This window comes from Dermacentor silvarum, chromosome 2 (genome assembly GCF_013339745.2).
Source record: "Dermacentor silvarum isolate Dsil-2018 chromosome 2, BIME_Dsil_1.4, whole genome shotgun sequence".
NCBI classification, from domain to species: Eukaryota; Metazoa; Arthropoda; class Arachnida; order Ixodida; family Ixodidae; genus Dermacentor; species Dermacentor silvarum.
In genome coordinates, this window is record NC_051155.1 from 175,905,950 (window position 1) to 175,927,935 (window position 21,986).

At 46.0% G+C, this 21,986-nt stretch overlaps 1 protein-coding gene across 5 annotated transcripts in view; it reads right to left on the minus strand.

Annotated features, from left to right (window-relative positions):
* LOC119442190 (calcitonin gene-related peptide type 1 receptor) overlaps positions 1–21,986 on the minus strand; it is a 335,667-nt gene that overhangs the window by 45,443 nt on the left and 268,238 nt on the right. For all 5 annotated transcript variants that reach the window (XR_007465673.1, XM_049661951.1, XM_049661950.1 and 2 more), the window contains one exon: positions 263–369. The gene's annotated coding sequence lies outside the window, so the exon portion shown is untranslated. The remainder of the gene's footprint in view (positions 1–262; positions 370–21,986) is intronic.

Genomic DNA, 21,986 nt, shown 5'->3' on the forward strand with positions numbered 1-21,986 from the left:
GCGCGTAAGTATCTGACTGTGTCTTAATTGTAGCGCTACATTTATTCCACCGCTGGAGAAGAAAATTGTCTGGACCGTTCATATCTAAGATCTCTTACATTTCACTCGCATAGAACAGCGCGACGAAGACCGCCTATAAAAAATGTTGCCTTGGTTCCCTCGCTACTCGAGGAATATGTGATAAAGAGAAGGCAAACTGTTTAAATAGCGGCTTCTAGGAAAAGAAATAAAAATGACCAAATAGCGTTGGTAAAGGTCTTACCATGGGGAGCTGCCTGCATTCATTGGCAGTGGAACCTCCGGGGCAGAGCGCGAATATTCCGGCCAGAAAGTGGTCGGCTCCTTGGCTCTGTATCGCCATGGTCGACCCTGCGACGAATGCACGACTAGATATCAGGTATGTAAAAAGAAAAAAAAAATGAATATCCAACGTACATGTTGGAATCTTTGTGACGGTTTAGTGAAGTGGTTTTAGATGGTACACAATTAACTGCGAGGCGTACGATTACGTTTACTTTCATCCCATGCAACGTGTGATCTCATGCAATGTTTATGTTTCGCTTTATTCGCATGCTATTTTAATATTCACGTACCGCACGGTTCACAAAATATGCCGAAATGAAACAACCAAATCAGGCGGATGCCAGTGGGAGACGTCTCCGAAGCGATGTCATGAGGACGAAAGATATGTACGATAATTGTCGATGGAAGACAGGTGATGGCAGATGTGTATGCACAGAGCAGTATGACATATATCCAAATACAATTGTAATCTTTTTCCATCGAATCCATCGTCACAGTGGCACATTCCCAGCTTAGAAGATTGGCCAAGCATGGGCACTAAACATGTATATATATATAGAAAGAGCTCTCGCCGTGGTCACTGGCAGCTTCCCAGGACCAACTTCCTTCCTTGTCATTGGCGCAACGTCGTTCTCACACGCTATACAGTATATTGCTTTCTGTTTCCTCCGAAATGCACGTGCCGACTCCGCCAGTCCCACATTCCACGTTAAGCACGAAACACCGCACAAGCTTCCAAGCGCTAATGATGCGCGATAGCTGTTGCGTCCGCATCCACACGGGGGACATGGCACGAGTTCGGTTCCCAATAGCGGTGGAGGACGAAGCTTAGCTTTTATTCGCCGTAGAACAAGGATGAAGCTGATGACGACGACGACGCCGCGACGGGGTAACAGAGAAGACGGACGGACGGACGCAGCACAAACCTGGTTCCCGAGCTCCAAACGGATGCCTCAATCAAATAAAGCCGACGTGTCTTGGGACTATGAAATTAAGGAGGAAAGTTCATAGGAATGAATAAGGTGAAGGGCCTACGGAATGTAATTACATCGTGCGAGACGGAATCGGTCACAATTTCTGTAGAAGCAGCGGGCATTTTATAGTCCTTGGTTAGTATACTAACGGAGCCCATTTTACAACCATCAAAGTTGGTTTCGTGTAGCATATACTCATCCCATTACTTTTCTGCAATCTCTTAAGCAGTCCGTATTTTCAGACTGCTTCCTCCGTTGAATCTATGAGACGGTGCTGTGGTGACCTGACTGCTTCTCCTAATAATAATAATAATAATAATAATAATAATAATAATAATAATAATAATAATAATAATAATAATAATAATAATAATAATAATAATAATAATAATAATAATAATAATAATAATAATAATAATAATCGGTGTCGTCATCTTCGTAATTATCATTATCATCAACAACCACTGCAGGACAAAACCATCACACTGCTACGTGAAATGACCCCTGTCTTGCGTTAGCCGATTTTAACCTGTGCCTGTCAACTTCCTAATATAGTGGCTGAATACAGTGTGATTTTAAATGCGAATGCATTTCTTAGTCGGGGCATGTCAGGCGTCTGTCGGTGTCCGCGCGCCGGCAGGTGTTATCTCTCCGCTCTCACTCCCTCTCCCATAGCAACAGCTGCGGGCGCGCGCGCTTATCCTCGCCCCTAGCAACCGGAGCTGTGATGCGGGCGGAGTAGCGGAGAGTGAGTGGAGAGGAGGAGCGCGCTCTGGCGTGTGAGGGCGCTCGCATCGTGGGAACTCGGCGGAGCTCCCGCGTGTGTGGAGAGAGTGTAGGAGAGGGTAGGTGCAGTGCTTCGCCGCTCCTTCTCTCGCCGTTCGCTCTCTCTCCTCCCTGCGCCCCACTCTCCCGTTCGCTCGCTCGCACGTATATATAAATGGAGTGAAGCGCGCGCGCCTCACTCTCGAGCGATGGCAGAAGTCGGTGAAGGCGAATGTCTGACGGCAATGGTACCCCTAGCAAGAAGTGTAATACAATCCAACCCGAGCATTACACCTCTCGCTGGAGGTGACGTCACTCACTACTTTGCTACTACTTTGCTCGAAGTGGCAAGGACGGCGAATACTGCGGCGTTAATCTCTTTGCTAACGTGTATGGGAACCTCATATCGCATGCCGTTGCCACCTCGCCCGTTCGAGACACGTCTCCGTACAAAGACTTCTACACCCTTGCCTACACCGGAGACGGAGTCTTTGTGGTGACCGTGTACCTCGCGCCCAACCTCGCTCGTGACGCCGTTGCCGCGCAACTGGACGCGGCTATGGAAAGTGTGTGTGTGCGCTCCAAAGTATCTGACCCCGTCGTCTTGGTTGGTGACTTTAACGTGGACGTGAGAAAGAAGAGCGGCGAGTGGTTGGTGGAGTACATGCGGACAAAGTACTCTATGCAGTGTGCCTCCGCCGAGTCCGACAAGTGTCCGACTACCATTCACGGAAGTTGCATTGATCTCGCCTTTACCCGAAACTGTGACGTGCGCATGCTTCTCAAAGACTCTTTGACTGTACACTTTAGCGACCACAAGGCTGTGATTATGGCCGTCAGGTACAATAACACAAACAGGTGCTTTAAACAGCGGAGCTGTTTAAGACCGAGGTTGAACCGTGCCGAGCGTTGATCAGCGGAGAGAGTGTGAAATGAGGAGAGGAGGTGCAGAGAGAGAAAGAAAGACAGACAGACAGAGCGCGAGAGAAATAAAGAAATAAACAAAACAACTCTCCGAGCACGCCATGAGCACAGAAAACGCGGCCCTGCTATCAAATCAGACGGAAATGCCCTGTGGCGAAAAGCGCGACTAAGTTTGAAAATGAACGTCACGACCAGTTGCGGCAGGAACTGATACGACACGTTTTGCTTGGCAAGCATCTGCCCGTACGGGTTGTATCAGTATTTGCCTCAACATGCCATCATTCAAACTTCGTCACACTTCGCCGCACCTCGTCACAGGGTGTTTCCGTCTGACGTGGCTGTGGCATGCGCTCAGTTTCAAATTAAAATGGGACTGCCTCCTAACTTACCATATGAACAACGACCTACAAGACTCAATAAAATAATTTACCCACAATATTTAGTTTATAGGCCTTTTGATACTCTCGTTACCAGTGCCAAAGTATGTCCGCCTCGTCGAAGAACTGATCTGCAAAAATGCTGCATTCGCTACGCTCATAGTCATTTTTTATACAAAAATATGCACAATCAGAAAACAAAAACACCCTGTACAACCCTCTGCCATCTTCGATTAGTGTTTTTTTTTTGGTACCCATTCTATTGCGCGGTCTTCAGCGGGCTTGTCAAGGTTCTTTGATATCCCCTACATTCCGGCCCCCGTAGATCAGCGTATCAACAAGAACCTTTCCAAAACTAACTATTAGCAACTAATCGAATTTTATCTTCCCCGCTCCCTCTCGAGCACTGGTATCTTCTGTGAGGGTGCACCTTGAGTCACTATAGGGTCGAGCGCTTCATGCCCTCTCCTTAACCTTTTGCAAGGGCTCACCTCTTTCCTGCCTCTGACGTGCACACGAAGAGGAGGCGAATACGCCGAGGCTGCATGTCTCCAAAGGTGCGCTGCGCATTTAAAACGTCCGTTCCTCCGGTCACGTTACGACGACGCTGGAAAACTTAGTATTACGCACTGTTCCTCTCAAAACGAGACGCGTACGCCTACTCTCCATTCTATCCACGTGTGTGTTAAGAAAATAGCGCCGCTGCTAGCTTCCCCATACTTGTAGCGTTTGACGCGAAAAAAAAAAAAAAGAGAAGAAGAAGCAGAACGACACGGCTTCAACGTGAACCTCGAGCCGAACCAATACACACCGCACGTAACCTTGAAAACTAGTCGCCGTGCAGTAGGCGGAAGACACAGGTCGAGTTATTAATGACACGATTGCGAAAGGAGAGAAGACAAAAAAAAATAGGAAAGACAGAAGGAGGAGAGTAAAGGAACAGCGGAGATTCTTGTTAATAAGCTGCTAACGATTACACATACACGTGAGGAACACTCATCTTTTGTAATGACAGACGGTGCCGCAAGAGCGAAGCTCGTCTTGACGCTATCTGTATGAAAGAGCGAGCGTGGCTCAAAACGAATGTCATGCTAACGAAATGATCCGGCAGACTCAAACGATGAATTTGCAACTGTGTCATCCTCGCGGGTGGGACACGTCCTCGCAGTTAATTTTTTCTATACTATTATAACGGTTGTACTATATATTAATTCGGACAATTACAACTCATAAATTTTGACCAATGCAAGCTGCTGCGATAGTATATACGTTCCACTGTGACCGATCAACAGGTTGCAAAACTTTGAAATGGACGTCTTTGTGCACGCTGATAACCTGATATGCTGTAGATCCGGAATTCCCTGGCCTCTGCCACTCTGATGCCATGAGACCTATAAATTCAACCTGATCATTCATCATCGTTAATCTGGTGCGCGATTTGACTGCCGCAGCAGCTTACGGAAAGGAATTGCGTCCCGATATTACTTGCGCCAATTCCGTGCAGCGATTTATAGCGTATAATGAACCGCTATAATCAATAAATAGTCAAAAAATATTTGTACGCCATTCTCCCAAATCACAATGACGTTGATGACACGGACGAAAAGACCATGGACAGGGCGGGCATATTTCCCACACCCCGTACATCACAGACATACGAGGCAGTGGAACGTTATATAGTTTGCGGAAAACAAATAATTCCAAATAGTCGATCGCGATCGCCAAAACTTCAGGCATCTCCTATTCTCGCAACACTTTCATTTTTAGGCATTGTAAGGAGAGGGAGAGAGAACACTTACAAAGGGTTTAGTGCGAAGCAAACGACCACACACACAAAAACACGCCGGACGAGTGCTAGCAAGTTCTACTCAAGAAAACACTTTGTTGAGAAGAAGCATGTGGTATAGTGAGAAAGCCCTCAGTCAAGATTGGGCTGCGAGGCGGTTCAAGCTGCTTCAGGTATGGTTAACTTTCTTGTGACCGTGAAAACTTGCAAGGTATGCATATGTCAATAAGATTTTTGTCGGTCGAATTGGTTCACAATGATATGCAATACGTCTCGTCGTCGGTCTCGACAAGATTGCACAGCTGCGCTATCCATCGCCCGCCAAGAAATTTGAATTCTGCCTCACCGCCCTTCTTTTCTTTCTTTTTTTTGTCAGTTTTCCTTTATTCAACTTAGCTGGAAATTCGAGAAACGTGGCGCAAGCGAGTTGGTTCTTAATTAAAACTTTCACACTTCACGAGCAGCGACGCGCGATGCGTCTGAACTTTTGCAGCCTGGTCTGAAACCTGAGGAACTCAACGCAATTAAGTGAACGGACGGCTCATCCACATTCGCTATTCCCGATTTTGTTTCAGGTAAGGCAAATTGACTCCAAGAAAGAAAAAAAAAAACAAAATTGCCTCGAAGAAATAATATTTGTCTCTCCCTGCGGACTAGGTGGAGACTGCGTCGGACACGATAGCGAAATCTCTTGGCGAATGGAGCCTAATCAACCCTGTTCATTAAACTCAGGATGCGGCACCGCAGAAAACCGAACCACTCAGGTATAACAGGCGTCATATTCTTTGATATCTTATTGGATACGCAGACACACTGAAAACACAAGGGGCGAGACTGCGGCACCTTTGATGCTGTGACAGGCCGCTTGGATTTAACGCTAATTGGCATCCTTTATGGCTGCATTTTACAAGGTGCAAGAAAGGAAACACAGTTTAGAAGAACAACGAAAAATAAATAGAGAAGAAATACTCACGAAGCAATGAGTAACGAACCATAAGTGCGGTAGCTGCTACTGGATCACCGTCTATGAAACAAGCGAGGCGAAAATTACGACACGCATGTAACCGCATAACGAGTTGAGTCGTTAAGCGGGCTGCGAGACACTATACGAGCTGATTTGAGTTGAGAGAGCCGAGAAGAAGGCAAGAAATTGCCGCCCGCGATGACACAAAACGAAGATGGAGGCAGATGACTGTTCTGGAAGAACAGGAGATAAAGTAAACGCGTAATGGCTTCACCATGGGGGCACCGTCAACTTCAATTCTTTCCCTTAATTGTCACTTTGGCGCGCTCGCGAGTCCTCTGCAGCCGCTCTCGTCGCGGGAAGCTGACACCGTGCTTAGTTGTATAGGCACGCGGGCACGCTGTTTTGAAGAAAGAAAACAAGAGAGCGGGTTTCACGTTCAGCCGCTGCCTATGGTGCTGAAGCGCGTGCATGCAAAGACGCACAAGACTTTTCCGAGCGTCATTAGCGGGAGCGTCTGGCCGTCCCTGGAGCGAAGCCGCAGCGATTACCAACTGACGAGATTGCCTTTCCGAGTTATCCGACCCGTTTGTTTTGGAGCGAATCTCACGTATGATGACGAGGCAGATGCAGTAATAAGGAAAATAACAGGGAGCTGCGGGAGAGGCGGTAGCGTAGGGGAAGGTGTGGGAGGCGAGAACTTAGGTGCCTGCGACATTTATTGGCTCGACGACGAGGCGCCTGCTGCAAACGCGAACATGTTGCGCGAGTAAGCGGAGAAAGGCGGTTGCTTTTACAGTATACGCGCGGCTTTGATGAAACCAAAGAAGCTACGATGGACTGAGAAAAGAAAAAAAAAATGCGAAAGGGGGAGGGGGTGCTGGAAGCGAGAAACCTGCACGCATTTTCAACTCACGCGCATTGCTCAAAGCTGTAGGGAACATAGTTGGCACGTGACCAAGACTTGCTTTCAGCAGTGCAACGTTCTACATGTGCGAGAAAGACGGGGTGAGGACGGGAACATTTTCTCGATTTTCCTCGTTTTCTAGCACGGTGACTGCAACAAGACACCGGCTACACTATGCACGTGGAGATTTGGTTACACCCTGCTATCGACTGTAAAGTTTTCACAAAGAGTGTACAGTCTGTGCGATTAGTGTCAAGGTTACTGCGTACTTGGACAGATCAGATGTCTCAACGATGCGGACCTTGGCTGCTACCGAACTTTCGTTATATCAGTGCTCCATATGTGCATGTAGAGGCACGGTTGTCCCCACTCTACTGAGAATTTGAGAAACTGGTGATGTACACGGGAACCATGCAAAAATGCCCGGTGACAGATTTTGTCACCGGTGGAGCGTCTTCGGAACATTTCACAAATACTGTGCTTTCGTGAAGCTTCTTTGATTAAATAAAAGCCTAGACAATAACTTCCACTACGTTAAAGCAGCGGAGGAAGGTAAATACGAAACGAAGCCGTTCACGGGTCGTTCATGGTTTGGCTAATTGCAGGCCCATCGGTGAATACGGATAGGTATGTGATTCTCTTGAAGACAAACGCTGCGATAGTGCTCTGGGCAAGCAATGGTTTAGCCAGGAAGTATTTTTGCAAGGTGGCGCACGCAATTGACCGGGAGAGAGGGGCGGTGCAGGTGGATGTTGTCGCATGTGACTGTATGCCAGGTATCCCTGCTACACTGAATTTCTGGAAGGGCGGGGATGGGGTGCACCTGCCCAATGTGCCCCCCCCCCCTCCCCCCCATAACCCCTTTCGATTACACCCCTGCGGAGCAAAGCGAGAGAAATAGATCAGAGAAACGACGGTAATACGTGTACCAGCTGCCTGTATCTAAGGACGGCTCGTATTTTTATACGGACAACCTCCTCTGTTCAAAATAATGACGATCTCGAGACCGCGGGAGGTCGACAGTGCTGCACCTTTCCGACCAAAGCACGGAAACGGGGAGAACGGGATATATGGCTACATAATGGCATTTAATACTCGAACGTATGAGGTTTGGGCTTAGCGAGAACCGAACCCTACTGTGCGCCCGAACGGGTGCCGATTTCAACCTAATTTGGTCCCAATTTTATCTGAACTTGAGCAAGAGCCGCTGCTGCGGAAAAGGCAGAGGCAGCAAAAATAAAAAAAATAAAATTAAAAAAGACACGCGGCGCTGATTAACTAAGCCCGGATATGGCACGACTGGTCGCTAAGCCTGAACCACTCAATCACATTCTTTGTCTGCCCATATTTTTGGAGCCGTAATACGAGCACGACGACAGACTCATCGCGCTAACTTCTTAGCGACTGTTTTATAACCAGACGGGGACTAGAACGGGCCGTGTCGAGTTTTCTGAGTCTAACGAAGGGGCCGAAATTAGGGGGTTTTCTCATCCCGTTGCGTATACAGACGACGATGATGACTACTCGCAATCCATCCACCTCTTCTTTTCCCGCAACTGGTAATTTTCGAACGTCCTCGCCTGCCCCCATGCTACGCCGTCTGGATCCTCGTGATTGAGGTATCCGGAATTGGAAGTCACGGTAATATAAAACCAGCGCTAGAAATTGCGGTTACCGATTCGTGTGTAGCCCGTTCGTTAATTGGGGCCTGTGCGACCCTTGCACAGTCCGCGATTTGCACGGGTGTGCGATTTCAGCGATCGACCATTGTCCGTCAAGGTAATGTAGATCCGCGACGTCTTACTGCACTATCTCAAGAACTGTGAGCGTTTTATATCAACACCGTGCCGATCGTTCTCCGTATGCTGAGCGAAAAGAGGCGACGAAGCACTGATACCATGTATCATGTATGTATTCTGCGATGCTCTCCTCAGCGATACTATCGCCTTCACCTGACGTAATGCCAAACGAGCCAATCAGCTCATCCAATTTTGCTCAACCAGAGAATCAGCCCACGCTTTACGGGGTACTGTTGACGGGGCGATACTATCGCCGAAAGTGATCGCAGAATACGTCCCCATGTATAAGCTTTAGTATGTGGAGTGCCACGCTCTGCCCCGCAAGCTCTAAAGTGTGACGGTAGTGGTCGTGTTGCTACAGGGGGTGTTAACCTGACAGTCAGTGAGACAATCGCTCCGCCTGAGCACCAGTGCTCAAAACATAAAGCTCACTACCATTTGTCTATGTTATAATATCGATACCGAAAACAAACACAGCTTAGCCCTTTCAGCCCTGAATTTTTTTAACGTGCAGAAAATTTTTTTCTTCGTTTTGTATTGATTTATTACGGCCTCAGAAGCACAAAAATATTTAGTTTATTCGGAGTACCACATCAGCATAAGATATGGCGTCATTTCCTATATATAGGACACCAGGGCTTAGTGGTTGTAAAGAGCATTATGAAGTATTTCGCAGTTGCATATTACTCTCGGCTGTATCACACATTTAAGTGTATAAAAACTTGCATGATAGGTGATTTGACAGTGGTTCTTTTGCATCAGAGGCATCAAAAATATTCTTCGTGCTGGTTATACATGGCTCATCATTGCACTTGAATGGCCTCTATCTTTGATAGGTCGCTTTGTCGGATGTGTTTTCGTCATAGATAGTCAATTCTTATACTGTACAGAAATTATTGTTCCCCAAGCCTGCAAAAGCAAACTATATCCCGCTTTTCATCGTCATCGTCTTCTACCTCCAACACACAGACGTCCTTCATCATTGCGCTTGAAAGGCCTCCATCTACTTGATAGTCACTTTATCGGATGTATTTTTGTCATAGATGGCCAAATCTTCGTTTATTGTGAAGCAATTACTGCTCCTCAAGCCTGCAAAAGCAAACTGTGTGTAGCGCCCACCGACGCCGCAACGCGGCGATGCTAAGGTCGGCGCTCTCGGCCGGCGCCTTGGTGCCGGCTGCAAAAGACGACGAAAATAAAGTTGAGTGGCGCGTGCTCGATGCATAAGCATGCCGCGCGCTAGTCTGTTCTAAAAGCATGCTGCGCTGGTCCTCTTGTTTAGGCGCTCCGATGCGACCCCTCGGTTCCGGACATGTGTATCCTGGTTTTCATCGTCATCTACCTCCAACACGCCCACTTCCTTCATTATTGCACTTGAACGGCTTCCATTTACTTGATAGTCACTTTGTAAGAAGTAGTTTAGCCATATATGGCAAATTCTTCGTCTACTGTGCAGCAATTACTGCTCCCCTAGCCTGCAAAGGCAAACTGTATATCCTGCTTTTCATCGTCATCGTCTTCTACCTCCAACACGCACACTTCCTATAGTGCAGCAAACATATTTGGGTCCTTGATACACATACTAATTACTATAGGAGTCCCCATTCCATTGAATACAGAAGTTCAGGCTGACTTACCGCCTTGGAAATAATAACAAAAGAAATCGGAAGCTGTTACAAGCAACAGCGTCCTCACTGTACATTCAACTTATTCAGGGCCCTTGACAACCATTGAGCCCTGGTGTCCTATATTTAGGACACACAGATCATGGCGTGCTGCGGGCTATGCGCAGATAAGAAGCAAAAGTTCCCGATATAAATACACTCCCAACGATATCAGAAACAACACACAAAATTATGATCGCTACTCGGACAATAGGTATTGAGTAAAATATTATCAAAAGACGTGGATACTGCTGCAGTCGTGTTTCTTGCCTTCCGCCATTTTTATTTCACCTCTAGGGCTTTCTGAGGAAGACAAGGATGAAAAAACTGTCGCCTATGCTGGCGGAGGTGAATGGAGAATGGCTCAAATTCTTTTTTGAGTTTGCTAACCATTTGCGTAACGATTAAGAACAATTTCTTTTCGTGTCCTTTTTATAGGACGCCAGGGCCTAAAGGGTTAGTACTTGAAAATTTTACAAGTCCTTTCGTGCGTATGGAATCAGTCAGCCAAAAAGGATTGTAGAAGTTAACCTGCAGTAAATAGTGGTTTCTTACATAGCGATCATCATCATCATCATCATCATCATCATCATCATCATCATCATCATCATCATCATCATCATCATCATAATTGTCATCATCAGCCTATATTTATGTCCAGTGCAAGACGAACGCCTCTCCCTGCGATCTAAAATTTCACCTGTCTTGCGCTAGCTGATTCCAACTTGCGCCTCCAAATTTTCGAAGTTCATCAGCCCATGTAGTTTCCTGCCGTCCTCGACTGCGCTTCCTTTCTCTTGGTACCCAAAGCGAACATAGCTATGCTCAAACTTAGGAAATTGCTGTATTATTTCCAATGAGCACAGAGCCAGAACGCTTAAAACATTCAAATAGGAAAGCATTCATGCTTTAGCTGTCGCTGAGGTTGTGACAGTCTTTGAGCCTGTTGGCAAGAGACCACTATAACACAAAAAAAGAAAGAAAAAAAAAGAAGAAAAAAAAAAACGTGAGGAAGAAATGTGGTTGTGTTACCACCAAGAGCGAGCATTTGTAAAACAGCAATACCGTAGGAAGATGAAAAAGAAAACGTTCATTCTACTTGGAGATTAATTCATCTTACACAGACACCTTAGTCTGTTTAGTGAATTTCATATTTTGTTTTAGCAGAGTTTCAAATTACAAATTGCTTCGACGGTGACGAAAAAAAAAAAAAAATCCGGTGTCATTGTTCCCTGCGGAGTGCACATACGTAATTAAACTCCGAGAATCAGACATATAGTCAGTGAACGCTTTAATGTCCTCTTTGCCTCATCCTGTTCTGTGCACACTTGTCGAGCGGCACGTGGGACCTTTGCAACCAAAACTCATTCCATAAGCGCAAGAGTACAATTTCATGACGCAGCCTAACGTAGCTTAGATTGCCAGGAATAGCAAAATTACCATAGCCATAGCAATAATTACCTGCCATAGCCCTAACGGGGCTGCAATATGTTAAAAAAATAGTTTTCACGCTTACAATGCTCTCGAACTGCGGTTTTCGCAAGTCCCCTTTAAAATGAAAACTGAGAGTAGCGAAGAAAGAAGTGCCCGTGTCCGACTTCGTTATGCGATATATACAGCGTCGTACGAATTAATTATTTCACGTGCAGAGGCCTTCAGTTTTGAAATGTCGTTCAGCGTGTTTCTTAACCCGAGCTTATACGAGGTTTATTCGTGCACTGAATTGTATTAACGCTTTCAGGAAACAACAGAATAGAGACTGTGGCTATAGAACTAAAGCTGCAAAGCAAGGCATTTCACAAAGGCTGCCGTGTTTTTTTCACGAGCTTAACGAAAGCGGAACACATTTTGCAATTTCGTAGTTATCGAGGTATTATTAGTGTTTGCGATAATGCTTCACACGTGGACTTTACAACATCTTGTGGCGTCACGTCAAGATAGCTGTACTTCCACTGATGGAGCCTCGTTATGAACGGGAGATCATACTTTTATGGCATTTTGTGTTTTTCTCGGAAATTCGTGCACAGCGTGGCAAGTGCAAAAAAAAAACATTTTATTGATAGCTTTCAGTTCAGGACTATATCGTATCAATTCCAAAATTAAAAGCGCTACTTATTTGCAGCGTTGTCATTGCAAATAAATGTGAATAATGCTTTCGCACAGAGTGGTTAAGGAAGCAAGTGAATGGCAGAATGGTCACGTCTCACTGCTTCATAGATCTTTATCAGCTAGCTAGCTACTCGTCCACGCGGAAGGCAAACACTAAACAAACCCATGAATTTCCTTAGAATTTTCTGGCATGTCTGAGCTTCTTGACGTTTCATACTTAAAAAGTGCACTGTAACAGGATAAATAAATAAATAAATAAATAAATAAATAAATAAATAAATAAATAAATAAATAAATAAATAAATAAATAAATAAATAAATAAATAAATAAACGCGTGACCTGTTTATTGCATCCTCGCGACTTTTAAAATATTAAAATAAGCGTCTCCTGCGAGCTGCCCGATTGGGTTCCTCAAGGAAAATATGTCGCCGTGGTCTGGCGTTTAATGTGTAACAAGATTGACGGGTAATTTTTAGTGACAATAACTGGAATGCAGCTGAAAGACTGCTTTTCTTTCTCTCTCTCTCTTTCTGTTTGTGTGTGTGTGTTCGGTGCCAACCTCAGAATTGTTCTAAGGGGATATGCCTTGCGAACTCACTAGCTACGATTCGTAGATTGATATATGTACCGTAATGTAATAAATTAAAAAAGTTTATTACTGTAATTACGTTAATTATTCAATTAAGCATTTTTATTTCTCGCAGAAGTAATCACCGCCTCATCAATTAATTTAGTTTAAGGGTTGCAATTGTGCTATCTGCTACAGGCTAAAAAAATTGGGTGCAGATAAATAAAACACCCAAAATTCAGGCATGTGAGAAAATATAAAAGAAAACCAATCTAAAGTATCTTATTGACTAGGTGTAAGAAAATATTACAATTCATTGTCTACATGCTAACATTTGCAAGATGCTTCATCATAAATTAAGACTGTGCACTTTTATTGAAAGTTGTTTGAAAAGTACTGTAAATTTGTAACACGTGACCTTTGGACTGTGAAATTTTCTTTTACTTCGTCGATATTACACCCTAGATTGTTTCAATGTGATTACTATTCTTGGCCTACTTCGCCCACTTTGGCATGCGGCTGCTGTCTGCTATCTAGTCCCTGAAATCTCGCTCTCGCTCGTGATACTAAAAAGGAAGTACCATGTCCGACTTAATTGAGAACTCGCGATCTTCCAGCTGACAATGAAAACTAAAATTTTACGCCGGAAAAATACATCTATGCAAGGACGCCGTAGTTCCTTTTACCTCAGATATGCTGAACCTCAATTCTACAGCACCACAGCGACAAAGATGGCTGTGGTTAGGAGGCCGCGTTTAGGGAAGCTTATAATATACTGTGTGGCGTCCGAAGGCGTAGACGCTGTTGCACGTGGATGTAATGCGATTCGCCCACTACAGATTGTAATTAAAGGTGTCTTGAGCAATACAGTGTGTCACAATATTGTTTTGATGCCAATCGCATCTTCTTTTCTTCTTTTTGCACACGTCTGTATATACCGGGTGTTTCAGCGAACACTTTCCAAAAACTTCAAAGGCTGCCCGCGGCAGATAGCAGAATTATAGTTGGTGAGCTGGTGTACTGAAAGAGGCGGACTTTACTTGCATAAAAAATTGAAACGCATAATCGTGTAATTAACAAAAACCCACTAATTAAGTGTTTAACTAATTGCCTTATGGCCCATATTGCAATTTACAAATTGTAGCCGTGGAGTTAGCAAAGCGGATTCACTATTTACTATTGATATCATTTATCGAACATTGCTGAGATATGCTTAACAAAACGTCGTTTTGTTCATTTAAGCACAAAAGTAACTGGAGCGCCAATGCATTTCTCAGTCAAGTTCGGGAATTAATATCTCGAAACTGGTGTCATCCTGAGAATTCGTTCCAAGTGGATCCGCCTTGCGAACTCCACTGCTAGATTTTGTAAATTGGAATATGGGCCACAAGGTAAATAGCCTGAAACTTAATTAGTGAAGTTGCGTTAATTAGTCGATTATGCACTTCAATTTTTTGTACAAGTAATGCCCGCCCCTTCGAGTAGACCAGCTCATGAACTATATTGTGCTATTTGACACAGGAAACCTTTAAAATTTTGTTGAAGTGTTCGCCGAAACACCCTGTATGTGATCTGGGCTACATCACTAAACGTTGTTGGAAGTCAGTGCCAGGTATGTCTTTTATTATTATAGAGAGACACTCCAGGATAATTTCCGCCGTCACCGTGATGTTCCGGATAGCGTCCAAGTGCAACTAGAAGCTATGGCACCACGTTGCGCTTTATGCACTAGGTGTAAGCCCACGCATGAGAGGGTGAGCCGAGTAGGATGGCGGTTTGATGCGAGCCGTTCTAATCGCCCAGTGTTGTGCGCGAAAAGTAGTTGTGAGGGGGGGTTGAGAGGGCCAGATGTGAAGCACCGTGAGTGAATCTATGCATGTTGTTTTTCTGTGTTTGCAAGTTTTGTAGTCGGCATCGCCAAGCTCTAGCCGATCCTTTCGGGGAATTCAGAGTCTCTCATTCCTTCAAGCCATGAATGAAGTGCTGCCCATAAGTTATCCGGATTCAAGAACTGTAAATGAGCCAGTTCACTGCTTCTGCTGCTGATCACGAGGTCATAGTTTGAAATTAGTAGACAGCCATGTGAAGTAAGGATATTAGTTTTATCGGGCGGACAAACTGGTAAACATTCGCTTACTAACTAAATTAACAGGCATGGTGTCGGCGCGCACCGGCAAATATGAACACATCACACTCGATGACCGCCGACACTCGCTGTCAAAACGCTGGCGTGACGAAGCGCGGCAGCAGCTAGTGAAGTGACTTTTGCGCTGTTTATCGCTTCAACGCAAACGGAGCGGCCAGAATACAGCACACGCAAAGCTACGAGCCGTCGGCCCACCTGGACTGTGTCTACCAAGCATATCACTTTCAAGATAAAGCCCGCGCGACCGCACGCGGTTGCGCCATTCGCAGTTGCTGCCGAAGTACAACTCTCCGTCCCTCCCTCCGGTGCCATGCGCACGACGGAAGATGGCGCGCTTCCTCGCCGCTTTCCTCCCTTGCGTGCTCGAGATTGAGCCGCGATCGTCGACTCACGGCGACGGCGACAATGACAAAAAAAAAATACGCCTGGAGTGTCCATATAATTGCTTTCCCAATAATAAAGACAATGCAACGCATCACATTTTAGTTGTACACTATTTGATTAACAACTTCTACGCAGCTTCACTTCAGATGAAATCCAGCGTGCATGTTGGATCTGCATAATTTCCCCCCTGATTTTTATTTCTTCTTTTTTTCTTTTCAGTGTTCGCAGAAAGTCCTGATTTTGAATCCAAAGCCGACTGCTTGTTAGCGGCTTTTGTTATTGCTTTTACCGGAACCGATGTGTTCGTGTCGCGTTAAATAATGCTGAGGAGAGGCTGGAGCAATAGTTCTATTCGAAAATACTAAGGGCTGCCACTGTCAATGAAAGAAATGAATATTGCGTACATCTTGACTTGAGTTACGCGAAGCAAATTTTCTTTATGCCATAATTGTTCGCGCTTGATTGCTCGTACGAAATGAGTCTTGCGCTATTCCGCTAACTTGACGAAAGTGTAGCAAAAGCCAACATTTCACCTCAAGTGATTTCATCACGCGTCGGCTTAACAGATTTGCCACCAATCGTTTCTCGTCAGTTCTCCTGACCAGCAGTTACACTTGCCTCGCAGAATCGCCCTTGTTGGTTCATACCACGTTCTTTAAGCGCAATTTATGCGTTACGAATTGCTCTGCAGTAACGACTTTCTGATGCAGAAGTAGTTCTTTCGTGCTGATTAATAGGTTAAAGACACCACGTGAAAGAAAGGGCTATGGTAGGAGGCTATGCCAAGGGGTAATTTAACCGAATATGGCACCGTCACGGCTGCCTGGGCAAAACACACAGGTTTATTATTTTTTTTCTTGCGATCTGATCGTGCAAGTCTGAATAAAGCCACCTTGAGAAGGCTAGGGTGAGCGTACTTGATTGCATGTGATGCAAAATATACGAAATCCCCGAAGTTTCTGTTCTTACATAGAAGCAACCCGGAGAAAAGCCGAAATTATGTTTTATTTTTTGCCAGACTTCAGTTTGGCCACTGAAGCATTCTGAATCGAACTCGCTTTCGCGTGCGAAGCTCGCGCTCATTGAGATGGTGACCGGATTCTCTAATAAATACCCTGTCTGACAAAAAAAAAAGATAGAAGGAGAAGAAACAAGACGTACTTCATCAGTGTTTCCAATAGCACAATGCGAGTACATAGTCATTACCTTCAATGACAGCATTACTTTCAATGACAGCTTCGCTTGGTGACAAGTCGTCAGAAAGAAGAGAGAAAGAGGGAGAGCTGAAGTCCTATAGGACGCAAGAATTGTTTACATAGGCGAATTCGTATGACCCACGTTTCGGCACACGCGAATCAAAATATTGAAGAAATCCGAAGCATCACGATAAGTGAAAGGAAAGAAAGCAAAAAGAGAGAGAGAAAGACACAGACTAGACTTTGTATACGTTGCGTTACTGCCCTCTGGCAAGAAGTAGGCCGTAAGCGTAAACAACCGAGCTTGCGATGCTCTGACGGAGACTTCGTTGGCTCGGACGTTGAGAAAATTTGATACAGCAGTGTCCTGGCGGCAGGCTTTGCGCAAAGCTGCTCGCGCGGTCATTCCGGGCATTGAATTTTACGAGGTACAAAATGTAAAGGAAAGATGTAGATTGGAAGAGGCCACCCTCCAGGCGTCGTCGAGCGTGCGTGGGTCGCCAAAGAAGCCACGCCGTCAAACGTGCCCGTGTATAGACCAAGTGACCATAAAAAAAGACCGTGCAGAACGTCGTTGTTGCGCCTTTCCAAGCCGAAAGACCTGCATGCGGCGACTTCAGACGGGAACCGCGCGTTTATTAAGCTCCGGCGCGCTTTTTCAAGCGTGCTGTGTCGCCGCGGGCGACGCGAAAGAGTACGCTCGCGAAAGGAGTTTGCCTACACGTGTGGATATATATACTGCGACGACTTATACACGCGTCACAAGATATCGCGAAGCGACCGGCGCGTGCTTCGAGTGCTGACTGCTTGACCCGATCGCCCTTTCTGATCTTGTCGATTCATCGAGCTAGGGACGATAAAGTAAGACGGAGCAAGAGGAAGAAAGGAGAATAAACAAACAAACAAACAAGCCCGCAAGCAAACAAATGAACAAAAGGAAAGTGCTGAGCACTGGAAACGCATTTCATACCCCGCGAGGCGTGGGGTTTGCAGCAGCTTTGTAAACGCGCTAGCGAAGAATAACATGAGAAGAAAGGCAGGAAAGCACTGACTTCTCGCAGAAGGAGAACTAAATGAAAAAAAAAATGATGTGAAGGAGGTCGAAAGGTTGCTAAAGACAGACAGACAAAGTTGCGTTGTTTGTAAAGAGACATATAAATGCCCGAGCGTGTGCTGTCAAGCTTGAAACTCCTCTCGGGTCAATAGATGCGCAGGTGCGACAAATTGAAACGGAAGAATGTGAGTGTGAAAAAAAAATAACACCAGCCCTTCCCCTGTCGAGAAAATGGGGGTAAGCGAAGCTTGTCGTGTGTGTGTCTGACCTACGTGATGAGTTTCTTTCTTTGTCTCCCCCGTTCTGTCTCTCTTTCTCTACCTTTCTCTCTGTCTATTTTACTTTCTCCCTCTCTCTCTCTTTCTTTCCTTCTCCCTCTTTCTCTCTCTTTCTTTCTCATTCTGTCTCTTTCTTTCTCTTTCTGTTTCTTTGTTTCTCTCTCCCTTTCCTTCTTTCTCTCTTTCTGTCTCTCTATTTCTCTCTTTCTCGTTCTTCCTTTCCTTCTCTCTCTCTCTCTCTCTCTCTATTTCTTTCTTTCTCTGTCTCTCTTTTCTCTTTCTTTCTTTTTCTTTCTTTCTCTTTCTTCCTTTCTCTCTCTCTTTCATACTTTTTTGCCCCTGGTATGCGCCATTGAGCTTGGACCCTTTCTGCACTATCTCCAGGATCGGCCCACTTTTCAGCGTGACACCGCTGCAGCCACCACCACCGCCGACACTTGTGAGCCTAGAAAACCTCGCTTAAAAACGACGCGCGCGTGTGGCGCCCGGTTAACTGAGATAAAGCTTGAAGCTTCTTTGCGCTCCGATATCTTTTTTAGGACATTGCGGCATTAAGATCGGATTCGTCACTGAAACGTGAAGTCAGATGACACTGGGTGCATCGGCATGCGTGCGGGACTTACACTGTGGTGCAGGGGAAGCGTTAGAAAAACCAGAATATTTGGGCAATCCCAAACGATATCCCAAACACAATTGGCGCATCAGCCTCCAGATTTATTGCAATAGCAATTACATGTTCCGTATAGAGACCAAGTGCGATACGATTCTATCGCGCTCCGCGCGCGTTGTGCTGTGGGTGCGAGAGAAAGCGCGCGAGGGTCAGCCGAGAAGGATGATAGCGTGATGCGCGCCGGCTTCCCACGCACCAAACGGTGGAGGTCACGTGATCAAGTGCGCGCTAAGGAGGCGGGGGGGGGGGGTGAGGCAAGCTCGTGGCAACGTGATCAAGTGCGCGCTAGAGGGGCAGGTGAGCTTGCGTCTCCTCCTCTAGCCCGGACGTGGCTGCATGGCTGTCCGTGCGGCTGAGCACATACTCGGCCCACGTGCCTTATCTTGAAGGTAATCTGTGGCTTGTGCAAAGCATCAGGGTGAGCCGAGCTAGCTGCTGGTTTCGTGCGTAGGATGTTACTGCGCGTTTAGTGTTGGATGTCGCATGATATCTAGTTTCCGAGATGCGATGAAGTGAGAGACAGCACGAAGCATTCACTCGCCGCTGCCGGCGCTCTTCATCAAGCCATTGCCGTCCCAACGAGTGTTCGTGGTCATCGATCGAATGAGATCTATTCATGTTTACTTGGGCCCGTGTCACACCGTGCTTGTTAATTTAATTAGTAAGTGAGTGGTTATAGTGCAATTTATACGACCAAAAAAGCTACGAACTTCGTGTAGTATTCTAATACACTGCTACCGCTATCAATTCTTCCCCTTTCGGGCGAAATTGCGACTTATTTATTTCTGATCACAAATGCCTGTGCCCATAACCTAAAGCATATGCCGACTGTCACGCACTCCTAGCCATAGCTGGAGTAGTGGGTCGGCAGCTATGAGTTCGTTCCGCTCAGCGCGATTGTACTAAACATGTCCCCCCCCCCCCCCCCCCTTGTCCCTGCAACTATGACCACCTTCCTTCTAATGCGCACCACGTCAGATCACCCGCACTTCCGATTATTCCCAATTGCAACTGTCCTGGGACGCACTCGTCACAAGCTAAAAAAGTGACATGTGCGTTACTGCAGTTCCTGAAGTCGACAGACCTCAGTCAGCGACTGCAGTGTCGATGTGCACTTCCGGATGAACGAGTCCTCAGTTTTCCCTCCTCTTTCTTTCTTTCTTTCTTTCTTTCTTTCTTTCTTTCTTTCTTTCCTTCTTTCTTTCTTTCTTTCTTTTTCATTGCTTCTTTATAATCTCTCAACTCCCTTGTCCCTGCGTACAAGGTAGCAAACGGGAACGTACGCCTACTTGACATCTCTTCCGTTTCCTTCTCCTCCTCTTCTTTTTTATCGCGAGGCCGCTGGCTCAACAACTTGTGGCAATTACATTCCGATGGCATTTGAAATGGAAACGAAGCGAAAAAAAAAATAGCGCGACAATAGAAAACTGACACCGAAGGAGACTCAAATAATTGTCGCATAGGCGTCCACTAGACGTCCATGAGTGTAACGTCCATGAATAGACGTCCATAGACGTCCAGGAGTATAACCACATCCCGGAAGCGAAGTAAAAAGAATGCGCGAGCAGATGGCGTGCACATTGGTGGCAAGCATCCCGCGGTATCACGTATACTTTTCTCATTCCTGCTTCCACGATACGAGCGGGGGTAGCATCGTGCCTGCACGTCTCTAGTGTTGCGCCGCTCTGAACATGTCCCGCAATGGCAATAAAAAAAGAAAAAAGGAAAAATACGATCAGTAGAGATATTAATAATGAGACAAGAAAAAAGAGGACGCTTATAATTACGAATCTTCGTCCTTTCGGGGGCCGGAGCAATCAGCGTCTCAAGTGGTGCGGCACAGAGACGACCGTGGACGTCGTTTCGCTTATCCTGACTTACGTACCGTACACACTCGTGTAAAGGCCGCCGCACTTTCGTTTCGCCTATTTTGATAACTTACGGCCCCTTGCACGGGGAAGCCAAATTCTTCGGGTCATGCGTAATCGATGTAATTCATTTGTTCCAGAAGAGCGAACGCTTGTGCTTTCATAATGCGTTTCTTTTTTTTTTTTTTGCACGCATGGGCATCACGCGCTTGGTTCCCGTCTAAGTTCCCAACATTGTCGCTGTCGCCGTTGCTCAGGCTTGGTTCGACAGCAGTGGTGGATATAGAGTGGTCCTCAGTTCCATACAGGGCATTATCTATGCCTGACTTTAACTCTTTTCACAACAATGTCCGAGGACACCGCATGTCACGTGCCCAGAATCAATGAGCAGACAGACTGCACCAACGCTCGCTAATTTTTCGTTCCAACTTTTCTCTTTTGTGAAGTTCTGGCCAGACAAGTTGGGGTGCGGCTCTTACACGAGTGCGGCCCTTGCACGAGTGTGTACGGTATCTCCCGAGACGTTGTTTTCCCCTATTGGGCGTGCCGCCAAAACAAAGGCCAATCAGAGGCCAAATCCAGAGCAGCAGCAGACAGGATGTATGAATGAAATGCGCAGAGAAACATATGTGGAGAGCGTGACGTAATAACTAGCGCTGGATACGGTCGAAACGAAGGGACATGGAGGCTTTAGCTGCACGCCTGGCAGTGTTTCTTGATTTATTTAACAAATAGGTTACGTGATTGTTTTTCGTCTTTCTTTCCCGAACTGTCCGCGTCCACTGCTTAGAGGGGAGCATGCGATGTAGCCCTTCACGGAAGCAGTTCCTTTATGCGTAGAAACCTTTCTTCTTCTTTCAGTTCGCGCTATGTCTAGCGCGAACTCAACTATGTGGCAGACATAGTTCGTCACATAATTCGCCCTATGTCTGCCGCATGGCACGCAAGGAAAACTATTGCTGCTGACTCAAGATGTTCCCCTGGAATTTCGGCGAACTGCTAGGAATCACAGAGTTGGACGTGGTGGTAGTGGTGGTGTAGCAGCAGACGGGGTTAGCCTGGCATGCTTAGCCGGTGAATTGCCGTTACCAATGAACACAGTCCTACGACTCTAAAAAAAAAAATATTGCTACACGTCTTGACCGTTGAATCCCCTCTGTGTAGAGGCTATTGACCTCCGTCGCCGCGAATGTGTTTCAACGCACATGTCCCAAGGATTATGACGAATGCCCGCACACATTTTACCACG